The following is a 23,718-nucleotide window of genomic DNA, read 5'->3' as shown; positions in this document are numbered from 1 at the left end:
AGTTATAAACGTTTTTGGGTTGCTAGGAGCTAAGGTAACATACTATAAATCTTATTTACTAATTGTAGTCCATAACATTTTACATATCTTGCTTGTATGGGTATGGTGAAACATGTGGGAATTGGGTGCTTGATTTGTTATTATATACATTTTGGATGTTATTCTTGTGGAAAATTATGTATAATGACCCCTAATAACTTCTATGAGCTTAAATAATCAACTTAGAACTTAAGACAAGTGTTTGAGGTGAGTTTAGTGGTGTTTCCTGAGCAAAATAGTGTATTTCTAGGTAATAGTATCGATATTGTATGTTCATGTTCTAGGTGAAAATTGGGTTTTCCAAGTCTCAGTATTGATACTGGATGAACTGGTAACGATACATATACCTTAGTATCGATGCTGAGGATTGTAGTATCGATACTATACGCTTAGTATCGATATCGTACGCTTAGTATCGATATCGAATGCTTGGTGTCGATATCGAAGTGCTCTGGAATCCATACTCAATAAATTGGTAACCATACCGTAGGAGTTGATATCTATACCTGATGAATTGGTATCCATAACGAAGATTGGGTATCCATACCAAAGGCTTGGTATAAATACCCAAAGTGGCTATGTGAATTTAAGATGTCAAATAAACTCTAGAGTGATGAGTTTAATTTTTATTGAGGTCAAACATGTAGCTTGAGTGTGGGAATTCGTAAAATGTCCAGGATAAAAATTACCAATTTTCCATAGTTATGAATAGTTCCCTTAAAGGATTCAAAATCACCTTTGAAAGTGTAAGACTTTAAGAAATGGAGTAAGATATTTTTTATTTCTCTTTAAACTTGGATTGAAGCCTAAAATGCCCCCGAATGGATAAAATGACCAAAATAACCCTAAGTCATAATAAGTGACAGTAAAAGCCTAAGAGCACAGGGAAAAAAGGTGTTATGACTAGTATTTCATTATGTACTCTTTCCATAAGCCTTAAACTCGGGTATACTACTTTGTGAGTGGGGTAAATTACTAGAATAACCTTAGGGGGCTAAAATTACTAAATTTCCCTCATGGGCCTCAGTGAATGAAACAACCTATACGAGTAATAGTTTGAGTTTTATATTGGTTAAAAAATTATATGAGACGTTTAGCTCTATAATGAGAACTTGTTCATAAGTCGTGGATTCCATTAGCTATTCTTAGTATCAGTACCCAAAATTGTATTTGTACCCCAATAGAGAAGTATTAATATTATAAAGCTTTCTATGATTAAAGAATGCAGTTTTGGTAACGATAACAAGGATGGGTATCGATACTGAAGGGTTAATATCGATATTAAAGGACTTAGTTTCAATACCATTGTATTGAATTGGGCAAGAACCCTAACTTTATCTTAAGGTCGAGTAAGGGTCTAGGATAACCGAAACTTCTCTAATGATCTCATAAGTGAAAATAAATAATGAATACAATAAATGCTTAAGAATCTTATGTAGAATATGACATAAGACTTACTCTTGTATAACGTTCTAGGTGAAAGAGTAACCGAGATAATAGTGAGTGAAGGGATAACCTCACCCGAATGTGTTGAGTTATGATAGTGAGTAGTTGATCCACCTTGTTTGTCCTTACATGGAATTAATTGATGTGTGTGGCTTGTGGACACCCTAGCTAGCATGTTTGTGTGTACAAGAAGATCGTCTAGTTTATTAGAATATCTAGATATGTCTAAGCTAGTGTGCGAGGGAATTCTATGGCTAACTAAGGTGCAAGGCCCAAACACTCGCGAGGGGTGGTTTAGCTAAATGTTGTTCCAATGTAAAAATTCCAGAATCTCACCTTAGGTAGGCTAGAGGGGTATGTGTCCCGAGATGCTAAGTGACCCTCCGACCACACCATGATGTCTACCTGAGCATCTGTGTTTGATGATTGTGTGTTGTATATGATGATACATAGTAGTATGATATTATGGTTATAGACCAGATTATGTACACTCATGGTGAGGCCCTTAGCAGAAGACTAAAGGAAACATGAGACTCAGATAATTATGATAGTAGATGAACCTTGAGTAGATGCATTAGTAGCATTGATGACATAGTAGTATTTCTTCTCTGAATGTACTTGTTAGCATGCTTTATTTATGAATGCATGTAGTATAGTAGAGGTATTGTGTGGTGAGGGACTTGCAAGCTCAGCGTTCGAAATATGTTTCCGTTCATGGGTTTCAAGTTTCGTGAAGTGCGAAGGGACTACGATATCATCAGAGGAGTCTCAACGGAGTACCAGAGTACATTGATGACAAATTAGTGGGCATATAAATGTCATAATTTGAAATGAGTCGACTTGTAATATTTTAATTATTATTTTATTTAAATTTATTTATCAAGTTTTTAAATTAGGGCCTCGCTTTTATAAATGGCTATGGTTTCATACTTTGTGTAAATGTTTTTAAAGTGAGTATATTTTAAAAACAAAGAAAAAAACGTTTAGTCACTTTGGTTATTTCGTGTGACACTCGAATCCATGGGGTTCGGGTGTTACAAGTTATGTGTGCTTCCTCCATTGATGAGTATTTACACTTGACCTCGAATTATTCCTTTTAACCCTCAGGGGGTGTTTGGATTGGGGAATGTGGGATTCCCATGGGAATGGAATCCACATTCCCCCGTTTGGTTAGCCCGGGAATCCTATTCCCGGTAATGTAAGATTACCAATAGTGGATTTTTTGGGGTATATTACCGGGAATGTCATTACCTCCCTTTCCTTAGGTATTGTTGGATTACCGGCGTTTTGGACTAAAATGCCCTTAAATTTTTATTTTTTTTCAAAAATATATTTATTCTGTCATCGAATAATAAAAATTTTACGAATGTTAAATTACAAATTTATTCTTAAATTATTTTAGATTTACAAAAAAAAATCTATAATTAAAATTTTATATAAAGTTCAAGGGTTTAAATAAAATTTTACCCTTTCATTAAACTTTTTTTTTATTTTTAATTTTGTAAAAAATATATAAATATTATGAATTTAATTTTTTTAAAGAAAATATATAAATATTTTCCAACTTGTAATATTACACAAAATATATAATTAGGACAATTTGGTCAAATATACATTCCAATAATCTTTTATTCCTTTAACCAAACACGGTAATCTTACATTCCTGCTAAGCCAACCAAACACAAAATACAACATTCCCAGTAATGCTATTCCTTGGTAATCTTACATTCCCACTGGTAATCTTATATTCCGTGAACCAAACGCACCCTCAAGGTATTAGGGGTATAATAGCCTGAAAGTGCATTAAAGGACACCAACAACTATTCACTCACCTATTTTTCTTGGGTCTCTGCTTCCCCCACAAACTTCAGACAGCTCATTTTCCTCCATCTACTGTTCCATGATCTAGTAGAAATAGTTGGGGATCTACTGTAGCAGCAGGGGTGGATGTATGACAAGGTGGAGAGCAATTACATACCTATTATTTTTAAAAAATAACAAAATTTAGTTTAATGTTATAGGAAAAAGGGAAAAATAAGAAAATTTGCATAGTCATTTTTTAATTTCTAGATTCACCATTGTACTATAGTATTAAATTTTAGACCCTATTTATTAATTTCTAGATTCACCATTGTACTATAGTAATACGATGCAGATGAACTTTACTAGGATTTTTCATCCCTAATTCTCTGGGAAGGTTTCTATCAAACATTCCTCGTTGCCCATTACCCGAAGTTATTGGTGTAGTTAAAAGTGCTGGAAGCTTTGGGTCTAACCCACAGTTTAGTACTCTTTTAGATTCAACACTTTTTGCTTCTTGCAATCGGACAATGAAATAACCTTATTCATGGTTGTGGGTCGATGTATGAGGACTTCATTCTTGATTTCAGGTTTTAACCTAACATTGAAACATTGGGTCATGAACAAATCTGACAGGTGGGTAGTCTTCAGAGCCATCTCCTCAAATCTATTATGATAGTCTTCAACGGTAATTGTTCGTATAATTTTATTCAATTATCCCTCTGGTGATTCCATTTTCATGGGTGCAAACCCTTTTTTTTATCGCATCTACTAGATGATCTCTAGGGCTGTAAAAAACTGACTTGACCTGTAAAACTGACTGAAATCGATTCGTGTCAAAATTATTTTTAACCTGCGTTGTAGCGATCCAAAACCGACTCGAGTCGGAACTGTTGTTTACTTGAATCCGAGTTGGACCTGGAAATTGTGGATCTGAACCCGACCTACACTCGACCTGAACCCGAATTAAACCGAAAAAATGATACATGAACTCGAACTGCATCCGACTGCTATGAACTCGAACCCGATATTGACACGGTAAATAACTGGTATTACCCAACCTGTGATGAACCTGGCATGTTTTTAACATGACCTGTAAATGATTCGACTTGTTATTGACCTGATCTGATATGACATTTACCTGACTTATATATTACCATATACGAAATTATAAGATTTTGATAAAATTATGAGTTTATGATATAATTAAAAAATTAATATGATGATTTTTTAAATGTTATAATAAAATATTTATTATGATAATTAAATTAATAAATAGACTTATTATATAAATTTATTTAATAAAATTAATAGAATTATTTAAGTGTAAATTATAAAAAACATGATTAATAAAAATATTGGCATTGAACAATGATTAAATGTAAATTAATATAGTTTAATTTATGTAAAGTATATAGTTTAATTTATGTAAAGAATAAATAATATTAATAATGTAAGTATTTATTCTGTAATTTATATTGACGTTTTACATTATTAATACAAATAATTTTGGCAATGAAATGATAATTAATTTGATAATAAATAAATATTGGTATTAAACGTGATTAATTCTCTAAAATATAAATATAAATTATACAATTTAATTTTTGTAAAGAAAAATTATCTAACAATTATAACATACCTAAAACATAATATAAAAGATAAATTTAATTGATAATGATAATTTAAATAACATTTGATCTAAAATTTGAATAACATTTGAGTTATTCAAGTTGAATACAATAAAAATGAAGAAAAAAAACAGTTTTTTAAGCTCTCAATCTTATAACCAAAATTTTATAAGGCTAAAAGTCTAACTTTGCTACCAGAAATTTCTTCATCGAACTTTTGTATCAAAATAGCTGACAATATTATTAAATTACGGACAACTTTTAAAGCTACCAATATAATTTAACATGAGTAACTATTTCAAAAAAATGTCAGTTTCAACATGATTAGTGTGTTACATATTGCATATTATATATGTTACATAGTATGTACTTAGGCCTGTAAATGAACTGAACGTTCAACGAACCGTTCATGAACCGTGCGGCGGGAAATTCGTTTATGTGCGTTTATTTATTAAATGAACGAACATGAACAAGATTTTTTGTTCGTTTAATTAAATGAACAAACATGAACATAGGTCTCGTTTGTTCATTTACGTTCGTGAACGTTCGGTTATGTTCGTTTGGTTATGTTCGTTTATGTTCGTTCGATTATGTTCGTTTATGTTCATTCATTTATGTTTAACACAATCTTCTTAAATCAATTTTGGTGACCAATTTGTAAGTATCTTAAAAATATTAATCTGATATTCTAATGACCAACTCCATAATTAACCCAATTTTATTTGGAGATTAAATCTAATATGTTAACCTGTGAGGCACCTCGCACTTATATTCATTTTTCCCCTTTTTTTCTCCAAACCTTATTGTTCACTGGAGAGTGGAGACGATCTCTGAAAGATTCAAAACAAGTTATATTATAGTGCAATATGAAGTTTTACAGGTCCGTTTTCATCTCTTTCTCTGTTTTATTTAACTTAATAGTTGATATGTAAAGTTATTGTGGGTATCTTCACATCTAAAACTCAAGAAAACATAATACTTCTTTCTAGAAATAGATGGGAAGATAAAGGTAAAAATCGGAAGTATATGAGCATCAGTAAAAAGAAAAATATATGGAATTTGCCAGAAAACAAAACAAAGGTTTCTATGCAATTTCTGAAAAAGAGTGTAATAGCGAAAAATGATTGTTCATATGTAATAATGGAACACTAAGATAAATGTTATAACGTTAAATTAAAGTCGTGTGAATCATTTAATATCTTTAAAAGATCGATCGAAATATTTGATATCTTCAAACATTTCATCACTGCTAATAAACTCTTACGCTATTTATCACTGTAGATTTGGTTGATTTGCATTGTCGACTATTTTTCATGAAAGAAAAATGGAAGGTAGGGTCTCCAACGTTTATGTTCGTGTTCATTTATGTTCGTGTTCGTTTATGTTCGTGTTCGTTTATGTTCGTTTATTTATTAAATGAACGAACATGAACAAGTTATATTCATTAATAAACGAACATGAACAAAAAAAATTTTGTTCGTTTATGTTCGTGTTCGTTTATATTCGTTTATTTATTAAATGAACGAACATTAACATACCTTCGTTCATGTGCGTTCGATTCATTTACATGCCTATATGTACTATATAGTTTGCATGTTAGTGAGTCCATATTAAATAGGCTAGCCCATTTTTTTTCTTTTAAATAATAAAACCCAACAACTAGTTCATTACATTATTTTTTTTCGAAGGCTCAAATATTAGCCCGTGTACTTTTTACAAATATAAATAATAAATAAAGAAATAAAAATCCCTAAATAAATGCTCTAGCCGCCGGTTTTGCCTTAGGGGGAAGTTTGCTTTTAAATTCAAAAAGAGACGAAGCATTTAATTTGGTTCATCTTTTGAGGACTCCACATCATCAATCCAAGACAAAAGAAACACAACAAATCTACACCCCTGATGAGCCTTGATCCAAGGGGAGCCATTTCTTGGATCCATGTGAAAAAACACAAATGTATATGGTCCCTTGGATGGGAAATTTAATCTAATGGCTTTCATGAAGCCATGTCATCAATCTTAGTGCACCATCAAAGACTAATCTAATATAGTATAATTTATAAACTATATATACTATATTAATATAAATTATAGTTAAGATAATTAACATTAATATAAACTATATAGTACATTAATATAAATTATAGTTTATAAATTATAAATTATAGGTTGTAAATTATATACTATAAGTTATAAACTATATAGTACACTAATATAAACTATTGTTTGTAAACCATAGGTTATATATATAGTTTATATAACATATAAATAGATTGTATATATACATATACTATAGGTTATATATATATATAGTTTATATATACTATACACAGTTTATACATACATGTACTTTAAGTTACATATATAGTTTATATGTATACATATACAATAGGTTACATATATTAACTATTGTTTATAGACTATAGGTTAATGTTACATATATAATTTATATAAACTATTGTTTATATAAACTATATATGAATTATCAACTGTGTTTATACATATATAATTTATAACGTTTAGGGTTTAAAGTTTACGATTTAGGGTTTATACTATATTAATATAAATTATAGTTTATAAATTATATATTTTTTATGGTTTATACATATATAGTTTATATACATAGTTTATATATATAGTTCATATAAATATAATTTATATATACCTTATAATAATTATATAGTTTATAATATAATATAAACTTATATTATATTATAAATTATATACTTTATATAATTTATATATTGTTTACACATAGTTCATTAATAAATTTTACAGCTTATATATAAACTATATAATTTTTAATGTAAACTATTTATATAGTAATATATATGTACTTAATAAATATATATATATATATATATATATATATAAACTATATACATAAATCTTATATATTATATATTTGTCTTTATATATATAATAATTTTTTTCAATTTTTTAAATGAATGTAATTTACTATATTTTTCATTATTTCTTCACATTTTACATTTATTTCAATTTCATCCTTTTGTGTTTTTTAATTTATTTCAATTTTAAGTCTTCCACTTTTAATTTTATATTTACATCTTCATTTGGCCTATTGATAATTGTTATTTATATTTTTGTAACTGGCACATAACTTTTTAAAAAGATATAATTTAATCCTTTTTATATTAATTTAAACCTCACATTTTAAACTTATTTCAATTTGGTCTCTTACCTATGTGTGTTGTTTAATTTATATTTTAAAATTTTATTTGTAATTTTACATTTCTTCAATTTTGTCCTTAAATTTATATTTTTTACAAAATTGATCCATGATTTTTTTGTAATTTACTCGAAATCATATACAATGACAACTTGCAATTTAACAATCACGAAAGATGACAAAATAATTAATCCAAAAATAAAAACGACTCAACCTGAACTCAATTCGTATTCGGTAGACATCCGACCTAAACTTTATCTGTCAATGATGTGACCCGATTTGAATGAGATCCGAATGAAGTCCACCAGAACTTGAATTAACCTGGTCTTTATCTGCTTCGAATCTAAACTGTTTTGACCTGAACTGACATCTATCCGAACTAAAAATGACCAAACCTGAACCCGATCTGAGTCTGATGTCAAATCAACTTGAAAATGACCTAAACTGATTTGACATGTACCTGAAATGATCATAGTCAAACAATCAAATTACCTGACTTGACATGTACCCGATTTTACTTGATCATCATGACCATCCAAAATTAAAAAAAAATCATAAAATTTAAAAAAAAAATCATGGGAAGAAGTTACCCACTCTTAAGGATCCTTTCCAGTAAATAATTGTAGTTCGACGTAAGTCGATTTTGGAGGAAACGAAAATGCATCCTTCATTTCTTCCTTGATTCTAGCTTTCCCCCTAATAGCTTGAATCTCTCCAAATCCCCCAATCTCATTACCCATCTTGCTGGTCTATCCAAGGTGATTTGTTATTGTCGCTATCTGTCTTACAACATCCTCATGAGTCTTTTGATTCGTTTCAGCCACTCGCTTCTGTTCATCCAACGCCTGTTTTTGTTCTTGTGCACTGGATTGAAGGGTGGTCAAAATCTGCTCATGCCATGTAGATGTATCTTGTAACATTCAGATTGATTATGCAATTTGTCAACATGTCGAGTCTCTCAACGAAAGCACCATTTATTAGGATAGCTTCCTGCAAAATGACGGAAGAAAACAAGAATTTAGAGAAGATAAAGAAATAATATATAATTGTTTGCATAATCCCTTACGTACATATTCCTTAGCTTATATATGTAGTTGGTTACAATTCTAACAAACATAATCTTTTAATGCGTGCAGTGTCCTCTTTTCACGCAGACCTCTACTAAATGTGGCTCTCTCCTTGTTTTGTCTCATCCCTTGCTGGTTTTGGTGGTTATTATTTTTTCTTTCTACGACATACTTTCACAGCCGTAAGTGTCTGTAGCTGCTAGAACTCGTGTGTCGCCTGTATTTGAACGTTCGAGGGGGCCGTTGGCGGTGGTGGCCTAAAGCATGTTAGGTAGGAATCAGAATATGGTCGTTGATGGTGGAAAACAAGTGTTGAATGATGGTGAAGCGATATCCTCGAGTGCTAGGCTTCGAAAGGCTCCCTGACACAGTAGTGGGATACATAATGGCTACTAGACGGATATTTTTGAGGCCCGAACATGTAGCGGAAGACGGCTATTGGATAAAGCAAAATCGTAACTGATAATTTGAGAAAATAAAAATAAGATAAAGAAGACACAAAATTTACGTGGAAAACCTCTAAACAATATAGGGTAAAAACCACGGGCAACGATAGAAAAATCTCAGTATGAGAAAATATGAATTATAACCTCTCTCAATCTAACAAGGAGAAAACAATGATAATTCTCTCTTGATAAAAAGGAGAAAACAACTCTCAAAAACTCTCTAAATTCTCTAGTATCGGGAGAAAGCTAGAATGATTTGGGATGGTTTTAAAGCTAAATGAGCTAGGGTATTTATAGTTGAAGCTTAAGGACTAATCTTATAAATATCCTAAAGTACATTGACTAAATTATGATTTTACCATTGTCCAAAATTCAACAAAAATACAACGCATTTTGACAATTTCCATTCGGTGCATTAATGCACCGAAAGTGGTTGGCTTGACTTTCAACAATCTCCCACTTGAAGATTTGATTGGAACAATCATATATTCACACCATTCTTTCTACCTTGTACTATCATGCTGCTTACGTCTCTGACATGCCACAAGAGGATTGACGCCAAGTAAATTTATCGGTATTGATCGCCTTCGTTATGAAATCTGCTATGTTGTCTTTGGTATGGTTCTTCTGTATATCTACCGTGCATTCTTCTACCTTTTCATGAATGAAATGGTACTAAACTCGTATGTGCTTTGTCCTTGAATGAAATGTTGGATTCCTTGCTAGATGCAAGGTGCTTTGACTGTCACAAAACAGAGAGACATACTCTTGATTGTGCCCAAGCTCCTCTAATAGCATCTTCAACCAAATTGCTTCTTTACTGGCTTGTGTAGCTGCTACATATTCTGCCTCTGTTGTTGATGTAGCCACAACTGACTGCAATTTTGAAACCCAGCTTACAGCTCCACCGACAACTTTGAACACATATCATGTAGTAGATTTACTTTTATCCAAATTCTCTGCATAATCATAATCTACATGCCCAATGATTACTAAGTTTGATCCTCCGTAACATAATGCAACATTTGAGGTCTCTTTGATGTATCTTAGGATCCTTTTTACTATATTCCAATGCTCTTTGCCTGGATTCGCCATGTACAGACTAACCACTCCCACTGCTTGTGCAATGTCTGATCTTGTGCATATCATAGCGAATATTAAACTTCCCACTGCTTATGCATACGGTACTCGAGACATCTCCATCCTCTCTTCTTCACTGCTAGGACTCATACTGGAGGATAATTTGAAGTTAATAGGAAGAGGGGTAGAAATTGACTTACAATCTTGCATGTTGAATCTTGACAAGATCTTCTTCAAATAATTCTTTTGTGAAAGCCAAATCTTCCTGTTACTTATGTGTCGGTGAATTTGTAACCTTAGAATCTTGTTTGCTGATCCCAAGTCCTTCATTTCAAATTTCCTAACCACTTGTGCCTTCAATTCTTCAATATGATCTTTGTTGGGTCCTACAACCAACATGTCATCTACATACAACAACAATATAACAAAATCGTTATCACCAGACCTCTTGAAATAAGCACGAGGGTCTGCATTAAGTATGTTGTATCCAAGGCACATAATGAAAGAATCAAATCTCTTATACCAGCACCTCTGCGCCTGCTTTAGACCATACAAAGATTTGTTCAACCTGCAAACCAAGTTCTTCTTTTCTTTTTCTTCAAAACCTTCAGGCTGGAGCATATAAATCTCTTCTTCAATATTTCCATGAAGAAAAGTTGTTTTAACATCTAGCTGCTCTAGAAGTAAGTTCAATGTAGCACACATTGCCAAGACTACTCGAACTATTGTTAGTCGAACCACAGGAGAAAAGATTTCATTGAAATCAATACCTTTTTTTTGAGCATATCCTTTAACCACAAGTCTTGCACGATACCTCTCAACTTGATCCTCACCATTCCGCTTGATTTTGAAGACTCATTTGTTGCCAATTGTCTTCTTTCCTTGTGGTAGTGGCACAAGGTCCCATGTATTATTTTTATGAAGGGCTTCGATTTATTCTTGCATTGACATCATCCATAGTGAAGCATCTGAGTTGTTTATTTCCTCCTGGTATGTTGATGGCTCACCGTCCTCTGTTAAAAGGTAATATGCAACATTTCCTTCTATAACATAATATGAGTGCCAATTTGGACGTCTTCTCACACGATCTGATTGACGAGTTGTTGAAGCTTCAGAACTCTCTGGTTGTTCATCATGTGATGGTTTTGCTTCAGAAGAATCTCCTTGTTCAAACTCTTTTTCCACATGTATCTGTGTAGTCTCTGACTTTTCAGCGCTATCATCGTCTTCTTTTCTTTGTAGTTTATCTTCTACAAAGATAACATCCCTGTTGATGATCACTTTGCGGACAGTGGGATCCCACAAGTGATACCCCTTTACACCATTAGCATACCCCAAGAATTTGCATTTCCTGGATTTTGGATCCAACTTTGAAATTTCTTGGGAGTTGTACATCACATACACAATACTTCCAAATACATGGAGGTTCGAATAATTAGTTGATTTACCAGTCCACATCTTCATTGGTGTCTTCATCTCTATTGCAGTTGATGGAGCTCGATTCACCAAATAACAGACGGTATTGACTGCTTCTTCCCAGAATGATTTTTCTAGGCTTGCATCCCTCAATATTGCTCTTGTTCTTTCTAACAAGGTTTTGTTCATCTGCTCTGCCACTTCATTTTTTTAGGAGTGTTTGCCACTGTGAACTATCTTTTAATGCCTTATTTCATGCAAAAGTCATCAAATTCTTCGTTTGTATATTCTCCTCCATTATCTATTATGAAACACTTGATCTTATTTCCAGAATCAAGTTCCACCCGCGCTTTAAAGTTTTTGAAAGTTGAAAACACATCTGACTTCTTCTTAATAAGGTACACCCAACATCTCATGGAGTAGTCATCAATAAATGAGATAAAGTATTTTGCTCCACCTAGGGATGTAACTGGTGCTTGCCATACGTCAGAGTGAACCAATTCTAGAACACTTTTGGCTCTAGAATTTGATGTGTTGAATTTCAATCGGTGCTGCTTACTTGTTATGCAATGCTCACACAAAGTAGGTGATACATTTGTTAAGCCTGGAAGTAGCTTTTGCTCCACAAGGACTTTCATTCCTTGTTCTGACATGTGTCCAAGTTTCTGATGTCATATCATTGTAGAATCTGAACTACATGAGACAACAGAGGTTTATGCTTCTACCAAAGTGTCTCCCTTCAGCATGTACAAGTTTGCAGCTATCTTTTCGCCTTTCAGCACCACAAGTGCTCCACGTAACACCTTCATGATTCCTTTCCGTGTTTCAATCTTGCTTTCATTATTATCCAATAATCCGTAAGATAATAAATTTTTCTTCAGGCCTTTCACGTGCCGCACATCTCGAACAACTTTAGTTGTTCCATCATACATCTTCAATTTGATGTCCCCATGCCAACGATCTCTAAGGCATGATCATTGCAACTATACACAGATCCTCCTGAGGCAGGTTCATAATGATAGAACCATTCTCTTCTTGAGGTCATGTGATATGTTGCTCGCGAATCAATGAGCCATATATCTGCAAATCTTTTTATGCCTTCCACGGTGGTTGACGCTTCACAACATAGAGCATCTCCATCATTTGAAGTGTTTGCGGTATTGCCTTGTGGATTGGAGTTTTTATTTAGACTCCAACAATCCTTCTTCAAGTGACCCTTCTTTTCACAGTTGTAGAATTTTAAATTCTTTTTTCTTCTCGACTTCGATCTACCATGTTTGTGACTGCTACTTTGGCCACATTCTATCGATCTCCCTCTCATCGTTGTCAACGCTTCTGCTTGTTGCAGATTTACTTGTCCGTCTTCCTTGTTCTTGCACCGATTTTCTTCTTATAGAAAAACAGCTGCAACGTCATCGAAGACTAGACTGGTGACATTATTGTTTGTCAAGTTGATGATGAGTTGATCATATGAATCAGGTAGACTTTGAAGTAGAAGTTCAGCCCGTTCTTATTCTCCTATTGTACATCTTAAGGATGTAAGCTAAGAAAATAAAGTGTTCAGTATGTTTAAATGCTCCGTCACTAAAGTAGATTCTGGCATACAGAGAGTGTACAATTTCCTTTTATTGTGCAACGATGTGGCCTCGTACAATTTGGTGAGATGATATCATATCTCCTTAGCTGTCTTCTTTTCCTCTATGCTTGACAATACTTTATCTACTAATGCTAGATGAAAGTTTGCCATAGCATTCCCGTCAATTTCGATCCATTTGTTGTCATCTGTGAAATCTACCGGCCTTTCACTGATAGCTACTAGACAACTGTCTTTCCTCAGGATAACATTCATCTTCAATTTCCACAATGAGAAATTTCTCCCATTGAATTTTTCAATATCAAATTCCGTTGTCATAGCTTCTATTATGGATAGCTCCCATTATTTCACTATCGTGAATAGTTCTCTGGAACCTTCAAAGAATGTGTAATACATTCTTACTTTCTTATGTTGGAGGATCCACCTTTTGGTGGCAACCACAAAGACAATAAGCAGATATTGCACACTCAAATCCGGCTCGGATACCAATTGTTGCGGAAGACGGCTATCGGATAGAGCAAAATCGCAACTGATAATTTGAGAAAATAAAAATGAAGATAAAGAAGACACAAAATTTACGTGGAAAATCCCTAAATAATATAGGGTAAAAACCACGGGCAACGGTAGAAGAATCTCACTATGAGAAAATATAAATTACAACCTCTCTCAATCTAACAAGGAGAAAATAATGATAATTCTCTCTTGATAAAAAGGAGAAAACAACTCTCAAGAAACTCTCTAAATTCTCTAGTATCGGGAGAAAACTAGAATGATTTGGGATGATTTTGAAGCTAAATGAGCTAGGGTATTTTATAGTTGAAGCTTAAGGACTAATCTTATAAATACCCTAAAGTACAATGACTAAATTATGATTTTACCATTGTCCAAAATTTAACAAAAATACAACCCTTTTTGACAATTGTCATTCGGTGCATTAATACACCGAAAGTGGCTGGCTTGACTTTCAACAATCTCCCACTAAAAATAATTAATAAATCTTAGAAAAGTTTAAATAAGGGGCCTAAATTATAAAAGTAAAATTTTTGGGTTGAAAAAATTAGATACCTCAATTATAAAGGTAAAAAATGAGATTAAAAAAAATTAGGGGCTTCAATTATAAATGTAGAAAGTAAAATTGAAAAAAATTAGGGACCTCAATTATAAAGGTAAAAGTGATATTGGAAAAATTAGAGGTTTCAATTATAAATTTAAAATGCGAGATTAAAAAAATTAGGAACTTCAATTATAAAGGTAGAATGCGAGATTGAAAAAATTAGAGGCCTCAATTATAAAGGTAAAAAGTGGAATTGAAAAAATTAAAGGCTTCAATTATAAAGGTAGAAAGTGAGATTGAAAAAATTAGGGGCCTCAATTATAATGGTAAAAAGTGAGATTAAAAAAAATTAAGTGCTTCAATTATAAAGATAAAAAGTGAGATTAAAAAAATTAGGAGCCTCAATTATAAAAATAAAAGGCCGCAATTATAAAAAAAAATTATATGTCCCAATTATAGAAATAAAAATTATGATTAAAATATTACAACCCTTATAAAAAAAAAAATAGGGCCCCTGAGCAATCTTTCACCCTGCTCCCTATAATAGTCTACTGCGAATAGGACTTGTTGGTGGATTAAATTCGAAAAAAGTGGTTACTAAGACTTACGTGGCTATGTTAACCCGAGTTTCAATGAGGAGGACATGATACTTCACAATGATGTTGTGATTGATAAGAGTGATCCATATCCTATCGTTCCATTTTTAAATTTTGTTCATCATTCGATTGATCATAACATGAAATAGATGATTAATGTCTTCAACTGGTAGACCTTCACAGTGATTATTATCTTGTTAAATTTGAATTAGAAAGTAATTACGCAAAAGGTGCTTATACTGGGATCATGTGTGATACCCCGTTGCTATTTGACAGCAGATGAGTGTGAAAATTTGCTAGATTAATAGTTATAGTTAATCTTGATAAACTTATGTTGCCATGCACTGGTATCAATGTTGAAGGTAGCTCGATGATGATTCTACAAAATATATCATAACTCGATAAACTTACGTTTGGAGGTAACCCATCTATACCTCAGGAAGATCCATTGCTCTAAGAGGTAATCCTCTTATTCTTAGAAATGATAAGGAGTTATCTGAGCTATATCTTGATTGAGAAGTCAAGATTAAGGTTTATCATGATACTGCACCGTATTGCACGACACTAAAGGAATTAAATAACCTTAATGTTAAAATTTAGAAGCTTTTAAATTGAAGGTTTCATACAATCCAATATGTCACTTTGGAGAGCTTTTGTTCTATTTGCGAAGAAAAAGGATGAAACATTTAGATTATGTGTCGACTATTGTTACCTTAACAAACTAATTATCAAGAATAAATATTTATTGTCAAGAATTAATGATATATTTTAATAGTTCAAAAGAGTTATTATGTTTCCTAATATTGACATGAGATCGGAATATTACCACTGAAAGTGAGGGATTCAGATGTCCCTAAGTCACCTTTAAGACCTGGTATGGCCATTGCATGTTCTTAGTTATTCCATTTGAATTGGCTAATGCTCTTGTTGTATTTGTGGATTTGATGAACAAGGTGTTTCAACAATTTTAAATTAATTTTGTCGTGGTATTTATCGATAATATTTTGATTTATTCTAAACTTGATACTGAACATGATAAACATCCGAGAACTATTCTATAAATTCTTCTTAAGAAGAAACTATATGCGAAATTGAGTAAATGTGAATTATGTTCGAAAAGAATAATGTCCCTAAGACACGTGGTAATAACAAAGGGTATCTGTGTTGATTCGAAGAAGATTAATACTAATGTAGAATAGAGGTAGCCTAGGAACGTTTATGAGATTCAAAGTTTCTTAGAGTTAGTTGGAATTTTTTTTTGTTGTCATCTAGTTCTAGGGTTTCGTCCTAATTAATCTGGATCGACCCGGATTATACACCTAGTTTTGATGAGTGAGTCTCCCAATATAATTTTTTGCATTCATAAGGACTCAAACCTAGGGTTAGTTAGATATTATCATAGGCTCGTCGATGGATTTTCTATTATTGTTGCACCATTGACGAAGTTACTAAGAACGAATGCTCCATGCAAATATATTTAAGATCAAATTATCAAAATGACTAAATATTAATAACTAAATATTATTATACTAATTTATAAACTATCAATGTCGTTATCAATTAATGATCAATGATCAAATTGAAAGATTTTTAGTTTGATAATTAAAATAGAATAAGTCCCAATAATCTAATGACTATTAAGATATTTTTTACTTGACATAACAATTTTTAATAATATAAAATGATTATAAGATAATATATGTTCGAAATATTTTTAAATATTTGACAATAAATATTTAAACACTCCTATAAACTATATATACAAACTCATTATCTTTATGAATAATAATTATTCATTAACTATTAAGAGAATTTAGTTCATGTTTTGAATAATTTTTATAATGTTATAAATACTCTCCTATATATTTTTTGAGGACCAAACACGAAAAGACGAGCATATTTTGGCGGTTTAATTGCTAACCTGCGCTTCTCGTCTGCTTAACCTATCCCACTCTCACCATCCTCTGAAATTGGGTTCCATAGATGAACCAAGCATTGCAACTAGGTTTTAGAACTAGTCAATCATTCGAGTTTATTTTTTGTCTCTGATTAATTTTCCCTTTTAGAAATTTAAACTGACAGAACAAGGTGTAGCTTTGCAGTGGTCCCTAGGAATTTGGGTATTGAAAGATTGGCTCTCTTAAGAGGCAAAGTAATGGTTTCTAAGAGAAGAAGCTTTTCGAATTCATCCTCCATTTCCGACCAAAACTTTGATAAAAAGCTCAACGAAGCGACAGACTACGACAACCCCATTTCTAATAGCCAGCTTCTTGAGGTTTATTCTTTTAACTTCATATGAATTTGCTTTGCTTAACTTTCATTGTGGGTTTAAATAAAAGTGGTTAGAAAACTAAATTAGCAAGTGTAGTAAAGTTAAACTAGTCAAAAGGATTAATGGGTAATGTATTCCGTAATATCCTATTTTGAGTTAAAGGGTATTCGTTTTATTATTATTATTATTTTTTGTTATATATTTTGATGGCAATTAAGGAAGTTAGATGTAGATTTGGCTGAGTTGCAGGATATCAAGGATGGTCCAGGCAAAATCGAGGCAATGACAGTTCAACAACTCAGAACTGCATTGAGGTAAAGAACAAATTTCTAGGGTTTAACATATAAAAACATGTGATGTTGTGCCTCTGATTGATGTTTTTGCATTCTAAATTATGTATTGTCAGTTGGTTATGCATGTTTTATCTAGGGAAAAAAGACTTTATGCTTTATCTGCTACCGTTTCATGTTGTTTCAGAAAGATTTTTTTTACAAATATGAAGCTTATGTGCTGTAATAGTTCATGTGAAAAACTTGACTAGTTTATTTATTTTATTTTATTTTATTTTTCGTTCCATTCAAAACTAGTTATGAAATATGTAATATTGACTTCGTTTGAAACTTGTTTAGGGGTTTTAATGATCCTTGAAAACAGTAATTTATATTTGTTTTATTGAAAGTTGTTATAACTACTTTTAATTGATAGGACCGCCGGGATCCCTTCCAAAGGTTTGAAACGTGAGCTTGTATCTGATTTACAGTCCTATTTGGCCAAGGAAATAGATGGTATGCAATTTTCTATGGAAGTTGAGATTTAATATGTGTTTCAATGTTCAATTCTTCATATGAAAGATGCAAACACTAACAGCATGCATAAGAAAATTAATATTATTTTTTTAATGTTAAAAAAATTAGCTGTTCTTCCAAGCCTCCCTTTTCCTTATCTCGGAAATTCTTTACAACTGCAGGTGAAAGTTCTCTTTTGGAAGATAAACTAGATCCCTCTGGTTCTGATACAAAAATATCTATGATGATGGAGACAAAATCAGTAGAGGGCCAAGTCCAAGATGTTAACAACATTTCTAAGGTTTCCAAGGTTCAACGGAGCAGGAAAACTGTAAAACAGTTGCAAATTAAGGGCAAAACTGTGGATGCTGATGCTAAAATTGTTGCCACCGAGCAGAAGAAAACTACTTGTGCGTCAGGTACTGCGGAAAATTTATTTATTTGCAGCAGTAATGCTTATACTGTTCTTATTTACAGAACTATTCCTTTCTCACTTTAATTTGAGTAGAAGGATGGGTTATTGTGTTTCAAATTTGATTTTGGCTGGGTAGGACGACTTCTCTAACAAGAGGAAAGAACCTTTAGCCATTGATAGCAAAGATGTTAGTGCCGAAAATGGAGTTACTCCTGTGAATCAATGCGAACCATGGACTATTTTGGCCCATAAGAAGCCACAAAAAGGGTGGACAGCATATAATCCTAGAACTATGAGACAAACACCTCCTAAGGAGAATACAAAGTTAATTAAGATTCTATCTTGGAATGTCAATGGGATCAGAGCATTGCTGAAACTAGAGGGATTTTCTGCTCTGGAACTTGCCAAAATTGAAAACTTTGATATTTTGTGTTTGCAAGAAACTAAACTTCAGGCATGTATATAAATTTATCATTCTGTTGCTAAGAAAATTTCAATATGGTATCAATAGTTCCTTTGAAAAGTCTCTTTGTTACTATGATCTCTGCATTATTTTATAACTAGGTTTTCTCTATTGTAGCACTTGATTCGACACTTGCACCTTTAATTGCTATATCCAAACATAGTTACAGCAATAGTGGATAAATTCTAAAGGGGTTGCTAAGATATTCTTCCTTTTGTTAGGTGTTATACATTTCTGATTGTTATGTTCGATACTTAATTTTTTCCCCATTGACTTTAGCTGTAGCCTTGGGGTTTTTCTTGCCCATTGATTCTATTTGACACCTAAGACTCATTTTCATACGCATTTGAGTCAAGTTGCAGTGCGACTTCTAATTTTAATTGGTTAGAAAGCATTTTTTTATAAGAATTGGAGGTCTCGTTAAAAAATCCCTTCATAATTGTCAGAAAACCAAAGAGGTAGACCGACTATTAATTTTAACGAGACCTTTTGAGATTATTAATTTGCGTATGAAAAGAATGGGTATAAGCCGCCCCCAGGATTACAAACTAGAGAATAGTGACCACACCATTACAATTTTCCAAGACAGCCCAGACTAAATTACCTTACTTCCTAGAATTAGCCAATCTCGGAAAACCAAAGCTAGTATTTCCTAGTATCACTTAGAATGAGCAAACCTTCTCAACTAAATAGTTAAGTACGTCTATTTTTCTCTCTCTGTTTTTTTTTTTTTACATTAACCCAATCTGGCCAGGTAATACTAGCTTTCTTCTCTTAGTGTTCCTATGATGACAAGCTCAGAAAGATTGGTTTGGTCATGGATGCACTACCTTCCGAGATAAGTGGGAGAACATTTATTTCTTTCGAAGAGAAAATTCTGCCCTTAGATTCAGCCATTAAATATTTTTTTGCATTGTGCTTGTGTGTTTGAGACTGCTGGATTGACTATTAATTTGCATGTCCTTTTGAGATTATTTATTTATTTACATAGCAATTTAAGTAATGACGTGTTAAAATTCTTGATATTCTGAGTGTACAATATAATCTTGGAACAGGAGAAAGATGTTGAGTCAATCAAATAGTCTCTCATAGAAGGATACGAGAATAGCTTCTGGACTTACAGCAATGCAAAACTTGGTTATTCTGGCACTGCAATAATATCTCGGGTATGCCAGTTCTTTTGGGGATTCAAAGTGGCTTATCTTAGATGTGGTCCTTAATATTTTTCACTTTTGCACAAAAATTATACCACCATTTTATATACCTACCTTGTATTACATTAGGATCTAGTGGCACTATGTCAAACAAGGTTGTTCTTACATTAGCTTCAGTTGGATTTTATCTGTTAACGTAATACTCTGGTTTCATAGTTTTGCAATATATTCTTTAAGTTTGAAAATTATTGTCTTGTACATTAAACCATTGAAACATTGCCAATGTATTTAGCAGACTGCTATAAAGAATACAATTTCAAATTTTTTTGTACATACATGCCCTTCAGACTCAAATGATGAAATGAGACTTTAAAACAGAATGCAGGAAGCTATCTGAAAGGTGAAGAGTAATCAAACTTGATTTTATCCATTTAGCAAGCCTTAATCAATGGAAGTCATTTCAATCTTAATCTTTCCTTGTACAGTTTTGAGGACCTTGACCTTTCAAATTCAAGTATCAACTATCAAGATTGCTTTCATTTCCTTTCTGGTTTTTAGTTTGCTTGTTAAAAGTTAGCAGTTTTCTGACAGATAAAGCCACTTTCAGTCAGATATGGCATAGGCATATCAGATCATGATACTGAAGGACGGGTTGTGACTGCAGAGTTCGACTCTTTTTATTTGTCAAGCGTCTATGTTCCCAATTCTGGGGATGGCTTGAGAAGGCTGGTAATGGGCTTAATCACTTTTCCTATTTTACTTGCCAACTTTTTTGAAGTTTTTCATTTTTATACTTGATTTTTCAACTATTAGACTGAAGCATTTTATTTCTATTCCAGACATATAGAACTGCAGAATTGGATCCATCTCTTAGCAATTATATAAAAGTAAGCATGCTTACGTTTCACCTATTTCATTTACCCCTTAATTTTTCTTCTACTTATTTAATTATTTTTTGTTTTCCAATTTTCGATCTATACTGGCAAGTTTAAAGAACACCCTCTCCCCCATCTTGCTTTCTCATCTACATCCTTTCACTCGTTATTCATATTAGGTATAAATTGTCCTGTGAATATATTTTGATTTACCCTAGCATTTGGCTCAGAAGTTGGCGCATGCATGTATCTTCCTGCTCAAGGAGTTGAGTTCATGTCCCCTTCTCCCTAATTGTAGTAACTTTTGACATGTCACTTGTACATTTGGATAAGTATGAAACAAATTGTTGTCTTTTTCTATGTTCATTCCTTGTTAGTAATTGTATTTTGTTCATTTGTTAATTATACAAGTCTTTCTGCTGTATCCTATCACCCTTTCCAAGCTAGATCTTTAACTAAATTCTGAGTCATCTTTGCAGTTTTTTTTTTTGATTTTATTAATTCTCTAGGTATTTTAAGTCTTTGCATTGAATATGTTCGCTTTTTTAGTGTAGTTAAGTGCCTGCGGTAATTTCAGATTACTTTGGCACATGCTAACACACAATTGCATACCGCTGAGACTTATGTCCTTATCTTTTTCACTATCATTCCTCTTAATTTTCTGTCCATTAGAACCTCTATTTCCCTGTGTTTTTTTCTCAAATCTCCAGTCTCTCTTTGCCTTGTCTTTCTCCCTTCCTATCCAGCCCCTCCTGTTTTGCATGTCATATACTATATATAATAGGACAGCTCCTTATTGCCATATTGTAGCTATAGTAAATTTGTAATTATCTTTAAAGGGAGTTTCTGTCAATTCTTTCATATAGAACCAAAACTGTTTTTGCAACATTTTTTTTTACTTTCCCTTGTTTGGAGGTTTGATGCTTCTTCGGCTACTTCCTTTGTATGATGCAGGAATTGGAAAAGGCAAAGCCAGTCATTTTGACGGGGGATTTGAATTGTGCAGACGAAGAGATAGACATTTATAATCCAGCTGTAAGTCGATCAAGATTTTGATGTTTCCAGTATACTTTTATTTTATTTGACTAGTTGCCTAGCTAGCCCATGTAAGCAAATATTTTATTGACTACCATTACAAGTTGCTTGTCTTATGACTACGGAGCTAGTGCCTGATTAATAAGGTTGATTTTGGTGATCATAACAGTTTAGTAAGGTTCAATGCATCAGGATTCAGGCGTGTCTAAGATATGTTAAATTTAGCCTCATCTATAACTGTATCATAATGCTTGCTATGCCTATTGCAAATCGGAGCTGCAACTATTTTTTAAATTGAAGTGTCGTAATAGTTTGAAAATTTTTAACATAGGGAAACAAAAGAAGTGCTGGGTTTACAATTGAAGAAAGGCAATCTTTTGTCACAAACTTCTTATCCAGGGGCTTTGTTGACACCTTTAGAAAGCAGCATCCGGGTGTTGTCGGGTATACTTATTGGGGTTATCGGCATGGTGGGCGAAAAACTAACAAAGGTAAGATATCCTATATTACCCTCATATTCTTCAAGCTTTCTTCACTTATAAGATTATTTTTATGTCACTTTTTTCACCTATATGAGGTAATTTCAAGTATTTATGACTTGAATGTTTGTCTTGTACTTCTAAACATTACAAAGTATTTGTAGTGCGATTAATGTAACCGTTACTGGTGATCAGCTTCCATCACCTACTTGGTTAAAATATTTATTTCTCGGAACAGGATGGAGGCTTGACTACGTCCAAGTCTCAGAAGCCATAGCTGATGACGTTCATGATTCCTACATTCTCCCTGATGTCGTCGGTAGTGACCACTTCCCTATCGGCCTTGTACTCAAGCTCTAGTCTGTCTCACCCACCAACAGTGGATCAATTGGCCAGCTCGTATTTTGATGGGACAAGTGCAACACATTCTCAACCAAAACCCAACCTGCAAGAAAGTCTGAAGTTGGTGTGAGTTGAAAGAAAATGGAGTTCCATTTATACAATAATAGCTGCTGAGCTACCACCTCTGCCGGAATTATTCATATGTTATGCTGTTGTGTGGTCTTGTTTCGTTTTTTGTTGATGGCTCTGATCTGTGAAGAGGTTGGGGCAGAAAATCTTAGACGAGGGTGGAAACTCAAAAGCCATTGGAACTTACATAAGGTTTTCTTGTTAAAATGCATGGCTTTGTAGAGATGGTACAATCTTATTTTTCCCTGTCCGTATGAACACTTTGGTATGTAGTTAAATAATTGTTGTTTATGCTAATGAAAAGTTTTATTTTGCGTAAGTTAAATAAATGGTTACTTATATTTGATTAAGTTTGTCTTTTCTCCACTAATGTTTTAAAACTAATGATTTCGTCACTAATGTTATCGACTTGT

General features: G+C 32.8%; 1 pseudogene; it reads left to right on the top strand.

Annotated features, from left to right (window-relative positions):
* LOC120143204 overlaps positions 1-23,460 on the top strand; it is a 29,171-nt pseudogene extending 5,711 nt beyond the window's left edge.
* The last annotated feature ends 258 nt before the right edge of the window (positions 23,461-23,718 follow it).

The sequence above is a fragment of the Hibiscus syriacus genome, unplaced genomic scaffold (genome assembly GCF_006381635.1).
Source record: "Hibiscus syriacus cultivar Baekdansim isolate YM2019G1 unplaced genomic scaffold, ASM638163v2 tig00110839_pilon, whole genome shotgun sequence".
NCBI classification, from domain to species: Eukaryota; Viridiplantae; Streptophyta; class Magnoliopsida; order Malvales; family Malvaceae; genus Hibiscus; species Hibiscus syriacus.
This window is presented reverse-complemented; position numbering and strand designations above follow the sequence as displayed.